The following is an 8,036-nucleotide window of genomic DNA, read 5'->3' as shown; positions in this document are numbered from 1 at the left end:
TCCCCAGTTGTAATACATACTATTTCTTAGCAGCACACAATATAATCTAAAGACATTAGACTTATGTAACTCCTTAAACATTGAGGGTAAAGTACATTTATCTAGTTCCATGCACATGCTTACTAGTTTAAGTTAACCTCAAAAGTTTTAGTGGGTTGTTTTTCTTAAGGATTGGAGTCAAGGGAACATAGTAAAAAATGGTGTTAGAGTGGCATTTGTTTGCATAGGCCCACCAAATATAAGGGACATGGAAAGAAAAATTATGGCCTAAATACAAGGAGACCCTACCCCTGAAGTTTCCTGGCACAGGACCGACTCTAGGCTCCAGGCAAACTAGTTTGTCCAATCCAAGTCATCGTCTGTAGTGGCAATACACCTCAATTCCTCACATAGTCTCTGTTGTTGGTATCATGCTTCTGTATATCTGCATATCCCATATTGCAGTCAGGATGGTGCAGAGCATCCTTTCGTTTCACCTCACACTTAAGGGGCAATAGAGAGAACCATGTCCTGTAGAGCAGGTCATTGTTGTTGTCAAGTCTTCTCAGTGTAAATGGAAGTCTCTTTTTAGGAGGTTGATGTCAGACCCTTGGTAGTGTCTTTCCTGGTAGAGGATTGCTTCCAGTTGTTGCTATAAAAGACCTTGGATGTTTCGTAGATAGCTTGCCTGGTTCCGGCGTGAATGGAGGATGCCTATTCTTCTGAGGCCTGAGCCAGGTCATATCAATGTTCAGGGTGTAAGGTACATTGAACTGAGATTTGTGTGTTCCTACCCCTATTAGATAAGAACTTATCTGTATGTAAAGTGCTTTCCCATTTTAATGTGTCTATGCAAACAAGGATCAATGCCATGTAGTGTTATCGGCGCATCTGGAGGCAATAGGAACAAGACCAGCAATTTCCATGACATAGTTCAATCATAGGCATTAAACTGAGGGACAGTTCCACCAACAATTCTTACTGAACAGCTTACAAAGAAAAGACAAGATGAAAAGTGGATAGAAACATCATGGTAGAAGAATATATAGAGAGAGTTATGGCTGTTAAAGAAAATACACATAAAATATTCAAAAGATATGTGTTCAATATGTGTTCAATTTATGTCCTTCTAAATAGTTCTGGGCTTGTTATATCCACTGTATGTCTTTGGTCTGAGATTAGAACTGTGTGTTACTGAAGTTAAGAAGGGTAAATCTGGGGTACTGATGGTTGGGAGGAGTATATGTTTGCAACATGTAGACTGGTATGAAATTGCCAGTGACAGCCTGAGTATAGCTGAGCAGCTATCTGTCACCCCCCAGATCAAACTCCACCCCCTAAGCCAATCTCTGGAGCCAGCCTGGAAGTGGGGAAAACCCAGGGTGCCCCATCAGGTCCTCCCAGGAACCCACCTGGAGATCCGGAGGAAAGAGGGAGAGGGGGGGTCGGGTGACCCAGGTCCGGGCCCCCCTACCCTAGACCTGGCCAAGAGGCCTCTGGCACATACGGAGGTCTGCCAAAGGCCAGCCCGTGCCAGCTGAAAATCCTGCTCCAGGAAGGGAGGAAGGCCCTCCCAGGCCCGAAGGACAGGAGTTCAAGCCCCACCCTAGGCTAATCTCCGGAGCCGGCCTGAAAGTGGGGAAAACCCAGGGTGCCCCATCAGGTCCTCCCAGGAACCCACCTGGAGATCCAGAGGAAAGAGGGAGAGGGGGGTCGGGTGACCCAGGTCTGGGCCCCCCTAACCTAGGCAGGGCCAAGGGGCCTCTGGCACATACGGAGGTCTGCCAAAGGCCAGCCTGTGCCCTTACTTGCTTATTTTTAAAATAACTACTCTTCTAGATTTTAATGATTTAAAATTTAATATAAGTAATGACTTTAATGAGTATGGCTTTTATGTGCATATAAAAATCCATCAAAGGACGAATGGGGCTCAGTTATACTGATGATATGGGAGGCTGCTGTAGCTATATATCTAAAACACTGTCAGACTCAAAAGTACTAAAAACATGAGATCTAAGCTGCAACTAACAACTCTGTAATGTGCCTATCAAGGTGACATATAATGAATAGTGGCAATGGTAGATGGGAAAAATAGTGGAGTGAATTTGACACTAGTTGTGAGACTAAAAATATGCCTAAATTAAATATCAATCATGCTGTAAATAAATTAAAAATATTAATCGCCTTTTTTGGAAGAGGGAACAAGAAAAGTCCATCCCTTAAACTATCCATGTAAGTACATTTATAGGTTTTCACTTCGATTGGACTTACATTCTTTTTGTTTGTTTGTTTGTTTTGGGGACATACCCTGTGATGCTTAGGAGTTACTCTAGCTATGAGCTCAGAAATCGCTCCTGGCTTGGAGGACCATATGGGACAAGGTGGGGGGATCAAAACGCGGTCCATACTAGGTTAGCACGCTCAAGGCAAACTTGTCACCTCTCCGGCCCCAGGACTTATATTCTTAAGTGACATGATACATACAATAAATTGTATTGTTTTATGCATTGATAAAAACACTACCAGATATCCAGAGTTTTATGAGAAAAGAAACTTGTTGTGAAAGTAAAGAAAGCAGTATAAGAAAACTGGATAAATGTGTCATTTTTTTTTTTTGATTTGAGCATTAGGGATGCACTCAATGGGATGAGACAAATTAGATACAAACCAGAATTTTATTGCCAAGACAGTTGTGGTTTGATGAAATATTTAGGGTAAAATAGTAGCAATGAAAGTGAATTATTTTTTTGAGCTGGGAATATACAGACAAAATATTTCTGGTATGCGTATGACCATGTTTCTGGGTACAAAGTGTATTTAATTCCCTCCCTTCCTCCATTCCTTCCTCCCTCGGTTCCTTGTCCCTTTCCTCTTCCCTTTCTTCCTCTCTTCCTTCCTTCCTATCTTCCTCCTCCCTCCCTCCCTTCCTTCCTCCCTCACTTCCTTCCTACCTTCCTTTTTATCCTTCCTTCTTTCATTCTTGTAGTGTTTATCTGTTGAATCCTAATACAGCAGTTATTTAATGTAGTGCAACCTTACTAATAACCAACTTCTATGCACCATCTAAACTCTACTACTGAAATATAAATTCCAACCTCATGGATCAACTTGGAGTTACTAAACACTCTGATTTATAGTAACATATGTTACCTTTACCTACTATCCCTCTACTTTAGGCAATAATAATAATAATAATAAATATAAGACAATCTATTTTATCAAATGTATATACATATTATATACATATAACTTCCATTAAAAATACTTCTCAAGACTCTGGAAACAACCAAGATGCCCTTCAACAGATGAATGGCTAAAGAAACTGTGGTACATATACACAATGGAATATTATGCAGCTGTCAGGAGAGATGAAGTCATGAAATTTTCCTATACATGGATGTATACGGAATCTATTATGCTGAGTGAAATAAGTCAGAGAGAGAGAGAAAAACGCAGAATGGTCTCACTCATCTATGGGTTTTAAGAAAAATGAAAGACATTCTTGCAATAATAATTTCCAGACACAAAAGTGAAAAGAGCTGGATGTTCCAGCTCACCATAGGAAGCTCACCACAAAGAGTGATGAGTTTAGTTAGAAAAATAACTACATTTTGAACTTTCCTTATAATGAGAATGTATGAGGGAAATGGAGAGCCTGTTTAGAGTACAGGCGGGGGTCGGGTGGGTAGGAGGGAGACTTGGACATTGGTGATGGGAATGTTGCACTGGTGATGGGTGGTGTTCTTTACATGACTGAAACCCAAAAACAATCATGTATGTAATCAAGGTGTTTAAATAAAAAAAATGTTTAAAAAAATACTTCTTTGTTTCCAAGTTTAAAATTTATAATCTTGTACCTTGTTTTTGTTTTGTTTCCAGTTAATTTTTCCCATTCAATAATGAGCTTGAGTAGAAAAAATAAGTTGTGTGATGTTCAGATAATTACTATGCATAATAAAGCCATTGTGTGCTTTAATAAACAATTTTTATGTTAGGATATTTTTATCGTAAATATTTCAAAAGACTTTAGATCTTTTAATTAAAAATGACCACATGTTTTTGCTTCTTTGCCAGAGCACTTAGGTATATAATAGACATACACCTGATAACTCCTCTGGAACAATTTTGAAATTTGAAGTGGGGTTTAATGAATTGATTGTATTTTTTAGTCAGGGAGGACAAACAATCTCTGAAAGAGAGGCCTGGCTGGTATTTGTTCCATGGGATTTGCAGCTTTTCTAACACATTCTGCAAACTAATCACCTCCTGTTAAGTGTAAATGTGTTTTCAGTGTCCTGCGATCTGAAAAACTTTTCTATTCATTTTTTCATAATTATAGGTTAGCTTGTCTATTAAGAACTGTGAAATAAAAATAACAGTGGTGATAAAACCATATTGTGCATGTTGTCATAAGAAAAAAAATCAAAGGAAGAAACCACCTCCTCTCCTAACCTTCCTGTCCCCCATGCCTCTGTTTTATTAAGAAACCCCTGTATCTTCATATCTTTTTTCTGGGGGTACTTTTTTCTATTTGACTATGGTTGTTATCTAATGTTGAATCTTTTCTAAAATACATATTATCTCTAAATTATTGATACATAAAGTATTGTTATACTGATTTCTAGATGATAGAAGAAAGATAGAAATAGCAAATGATAAATAAAAATGCATAAATAAAATTCAGAGTTTGCCAATAAATTTATACTTATCTAAAAGAAAATATACCTTTACTTCAAAAATATATTTTATGTAATGCTTTGTGTGTGCTTTAATATTTCTCTGGATTTAAATTTCTGTACATCAACTTCATAGATATGCTGCACTTACTTTGCTTATCTTTTTGTATTGATGTGGTGCTGAAAACTTCATCCTTCTAAGTACCTTCTATTTGCTCTCATTTTATTCTTCTCAAAATTATGTTGACCAAGCTTAAAATTTCAAATTCTACCTCTATGAAGCATTTCTTTAACTTTCAGAACATTTATCAATACCACCACCCCTGGAGTTTTAGGTGAATTGACCAAATACAGGCAGAATATTTTATTCTATGCTGTTAGAGATTTCCAAATATTTATAATAACGGAAATTTCCTCAAAGAAGAAACCATCATAATTTAAAATCTGTACAACATAATGTATTGTGTGATATTCAACAGATACATAATGTAGCTTTTTGTATAATTTTTAGTAATATTATTTCTGTAAATAATCCAGTCAACCAAAATACAAATCTTTTCACATATTTTAAATAAAATAGAAATACTCTAATGTAAAAGCTAGTGTTGTGATTTGGCATTATGGCAAATTGACAGATTTTACACAAAGGTAAAGTTTAGATAAATTAATCTTGGATGTAGTACTGCATTCAAAGTATGGATTCAGGGCAGAAGCTATAAAGTGCAGAGTAGCTTTTTTATGTTATTTTTTATGTTATTTTAATCATAGTGGCTTACATATCGTTGACAATATTTTAGGTACATATTAACATAAAATCAGGGAATTCCCATCACCGAATTGTCCTCCCTCCACCTCCGATCCCGTCCTACTTCCCATATCCTCTTCCCTCACCCCCCGGGGCTGCTAGAGTAAGTGGTCCCCTCTGTGCCTGGCTTACTTACTTAGCACAAAACAATTTTTTATTATTTATTATTATTTTTTATTATTATTATTATTTACTTAATTATTTTTATTGATTTCATTATTGTGGTTTGGCTATTGAAGTGGATGTCTCCATTTATATTTATTTATTTATTTTCTTCTTTTCTTTTCTTATGTGCTCTGCCACATTTTTTTTATCTCAATACCAGAGTAGCTTTTTGAGAGGTTATTAGTAATACAATGAAGATGGTAGCATAATTCTTGAATAGTTAATGACTTTCTTAATTTGTAATTAACTGTTGGCACTCCACATGCAGTTGGTGTCAGTAATTTATTAAAATGCTGGTCACTGGCATAGGATTATTCAAATAATAGATCCAAAATTTGTGAACTTCCTATAATAAGATATATAATTTTAGATTGCATTTCTTCTTCCCATCCATAATAGGACATATCATTCTACTTAAAAAACCAAGAAGGGGAAAACACATTGCCTCTCTTTTCTTTATTTATCAATATTCTTTTTATTTAGCAAATATAATAATATTGCATCTTTAGTACAAGATTCAGGTGAATGCAGATATTTGGATAGTAAAACAATGCAACATTGCTGCAATTTTGCAGGCAGAGAAAAGTTTAAATGAGAAAAAACAACTTGATATATAGATTTTAAACTGAAACTAGGACCTGCATTTATCCAGAAGTAAATTGTTCTTCCATTAATTGTCATGGCTTATAGAAATACACATCTATGAAATAAGATTTAGATAAAATAACATGTGATCCGAATAAAGAGAATTGAGTAGGAAGTAGAGAAATAAAGCTCATTTGTACCTTACCAGCTGCAACTAGAGGTAAGATATTGGTAGGCATTAGTAGCTTAACTGATAGAGACATGTATTAGGATTTGTTGCAAACAGTCAGAACCAAATATATTATGAAAGATTAAATTAGACTTGAATGTTGAATTTTATTTAGTATATACTAAATAATGAATTAATTTGTCATACTTGAAGATTTATAATGTTGGAAATCATGTTATTTGAATAAAAACATAAATATAAATTCTCTACCTAAAATGTTGACTTTGACATTTTTGTTTATGTAGATATTTTATGCAGTTACTTATTAGCTAAAATTGTGGTTTTTATATCCAAAATAACAAAATAACAGAACAGTAGATACAGAGTGAAATTTTCACCCTAAGAGGTGAAACAATCCTTAACTAATATGAACATAATTAATTCTATGCTTCATGGAATGGGAGGTATCCCAGAAGCTCACTATCTATTATGATTATAATACACATAACCTATTATATATTATATATTAATTATATATATAAATATAATTATAAGTATAATAAAATTAATACAATGCAATAATATATAACATAAGTATAAATATAATTCTATATTAGTATAATATACTATTATATCTATAATCTATTATTTTAATATATATAAGATTTTATATAATCCTAACTAAATTACATGGATAATAAAATGGCTGATATGAAATTCTGTCATTTGTCGTCTATTGTCCTTCTTATCTAACATTTATTTCTACGTAATCTTCCCCATATTTTTGCAGTGTAACTGAATTTGGTGTGTCTCATTTCTCTCTGTAACTATTACAGTTCAGGTGAACTTGAATGAGGATGCCTACAAATGTTTAGTCAGTAACGTGTTTTGCTTCCTGTTAAATACAATTTATACTATTTTGCATTTCAAATAAATATATATATACTCAAAGTTATGTAGTGTACATGGTAGCTTAAATTATTATTAATAAACAAATAAAGTATTAATAATACATAAATTAAAGATTTATTACTAATTTATTATTGTTGTTATTATTATGAGAAAAATATTTTTACTGTGATTTACTTAGAGATGTATGAGGGGAAAAATAAAGAGAAGTCTGTGTTCCAGAGAGAACACAAGCTTTTCCAAAGTGGAAATAGATAAAGAAACAGAGACAAACCAGTGAGATATGTGCTCGAAGGAGGACATGGACATGAAGAGCAAGTGAAGGTTAAATTATTTAAGAAAGAAGGCCATCTGTGCTCACTTCGGCAGCACATATACTAAAATTGGAACGATACAGAGAAGATTAGCATGGCCCCTGCACAAGGATGACACGCAAATTCGTGAAGCGTTCCATATTTAAAAAAAAAAGAAAAGAAGGCCATCATACTTGTTAATATACTTCAGAAAACCAAAACTAGGCTAGAGACAACAAGCTCACTTCCAAGAAAATAAAACTTAAGATATAATCATTTACAAATATCAACTAGGGTCTTACAAGTAAAGCAATTGAATGAAGTACAACCATTCAAATCTTTGCTTTGTTCAGATTTTATAAAACTATTTGGCCTTAGTTTTTATTGGTAGATTTCTTTTAACCACCTTTGGGTTTATGCTGTCCATATGAAACAGATACATGTTTCAATACATT

General features: G+C 34.4%; 1 non-coding gene across 1 annotated transcript; it reads left to right on the top strand.

The window, feature by feature from the left end:
- The first annotated feature begins 7,641 nt into the window (after positions 1–7,641).
- On the top strand, positions 7,642–7,748 carry LOC126012868 (U6 spliceosomal RNA). The gene has a single exon (XR_007497217.1). It is a non-coding gene; the product is annotated as a U6 spliceosomal RNA (small nuclear RNA).
- Positions 7,749–8,036: the final 288 nt, after the last annotated feature.

This window comes from Suncus etruscus, chromosome 6, assembly GCF_024139225.1.
Source record: "Suncus etruscus isolate mSunEtr1 chromosome 6, mSunEtr1.pri.cur, whole genome shotgun sequence".
NCBI classification, from domain to species: Eukaryota; Metazoa; Chordata; class Mammalia; order Eulipotyphla; family Soricidae; genus Suncus; species Suncus etruscus.
Note: the sequence above shows the minus strand (reverse complement) of the source record. Positions and strands in the feature narration are given on the sequence as shown.